This window comes from Abrus precatorius, unplaced genomic scaffold (assembly GCF_003935025.1).
Source record: "Abrus precatorius isolate BTA unplaced genomic scaffold, Abrus_2018 Scaffold10, whole genome shotgun sequence".
In the NCBI taxonomy this organism is placed as follows: Eukaryota; Viridiplantae; Streptophyta; class Magnoliopsida; order Fabales; family Fabaceae; genus Abrus; species Abrus precatorius.
The window spans coordinates 17,151,571-17,153,091 of record NW_020874292.1 but is presented as its reverse complement, the minus strand read 5'-3'; the positions used below and the strand labels follow the sequence as shown (position 1 = coordinate 17,153,091).

The 1,521-nt window shown below is 35.7% G+C and overlaps 1 non-coding gene across 1 annotated transcript; it reads right to left on the bottom strand.

Annotated features, from left to right (window-relative positions):
- Positions 1-281: 281 nt before the first annotated feature.
- LOC113853444 lies at positions 282-387 on the bottom strand. Its single transcript, XR_003502616.1, has one exon. It is a non-coding gene; the product is annotated as a small nucleolar RNA R71 (small nucleolar RNA).
- Between the last annotated feature and the right edge of the window lie 1,134 nt (positions 388-1,521).

Below are 1,521 nucleotides of genomic sequence, written 5' to 3'. Positions count from 1 at the left end.
TTTGAAATAAAACCAGCTTTACTTCATTTAGTTCAGCATGATCAATTTTCTGGTTCAATTTCGGATAACCGTAACTTACATATCTCTAATTTTTGCAGCTTTGTGATACAATAAGGATGAATGGAGTTAGCGAGGATGCAATTAGATTGAGACTATTTTCATTTTCATTAAGAGATAAAGCTAAATGTTGGCTGCAAGCTCAACAACAAGGAAACATCACCACTTGGGCAGACCTTGTCAATAAATTTCTTACCAAGTATTTTCCACCATCTAAAGCTACCAAACTAAGAGGAAAATTACATCATTTGTGCAGCAAGAAGGAGAATCTTTATATAAAGCTTGAGAGAGGTATAAAGAATTATTAAGGAAATGTCCACACCATTGCATACCGGAATGGATGCAACTGGAAACTTTCTATAATGGAATGAGTCCAGCCCCTAGAACCATGATTGATGCAACTGTGGGAAGATCATTGAATACTAAATCATTGGAAGAAGCTCAACGAATTATAGAGATGATGGCTTCATCTATGTATCAAAATTCTAATTCTAGACACTCTACAAGGAGTGGAGGATATGAAGCCAAAATTCTTGAGACTTTTCTTGCACAAAGCTAGCTGCAATGTCAAATGTTTTCAAAACAAATTGCTGCACTAACTCAACAAATAAGCAACTTACAGGCTGTTCCAATTAAGAATATTTAACTTACTTGTGATTTTTGTGGAGGAAATCATGCTAATGGAGCATGTGATGCATCTACAAATGAACCTCAGGAGCAAATTAATTATATAGGAAATTTTCAGAGACAACAACCTTCATTCCTACCTAGTTTTCAGTGTCCTAATAGCAGAAATCAGCAGTACTCTAATTGGAACACTCAATATTCTACTGCAAAGAATTTTAATTCCGCTTTACCTTTTTCTGGTGTAGGTCCAGCAGCACAACAATCCTATTTTCAAGGGAATCTAGCCACTCAACCTCAAAAGAATAAAAAATTCTCCAAGCCTATGACTGAAAGGTTGAATGAGATGGAGGAAACCATGCTACAATTTATGAAAGTAACCCAAACAAGCTTCAAGAATTAAGAATCTTCCATGAAGAAGCTTGAAACTCAAATTGGACAACTGGCTGAACAATTATCCAGCGGAGAAGAGGTGAGATTTCCTAGCAATGCAGTTGTTAATCTGAAAAAACAATGTCAAGCTATAATGACTAGGAGTGGAGCTGTTGTGGGGAGTCCCAAACCTGCCAAAAAAAGAGGAAATAATTATGCTATAGAGGAGAAATTAAAATTTGATCTGGATGAAGGAGATTTTACTTTGCTGAAAAGAGAAAATTCAGAAAAAGAGAGTTCTCCAAGGGCTATAAGGAAGACAAAGAGGCAAATACTTGAGGAAGCTAATCAACCTATTGATGAGGAGAAATACAAGAGACTTCCTTACCATCAAAGAATGCCCAATCCAAAACAAGAAAAACAATTTGAGAGGTTTCTAGATGTCTTCAAGAAACTTCAAATAAATAT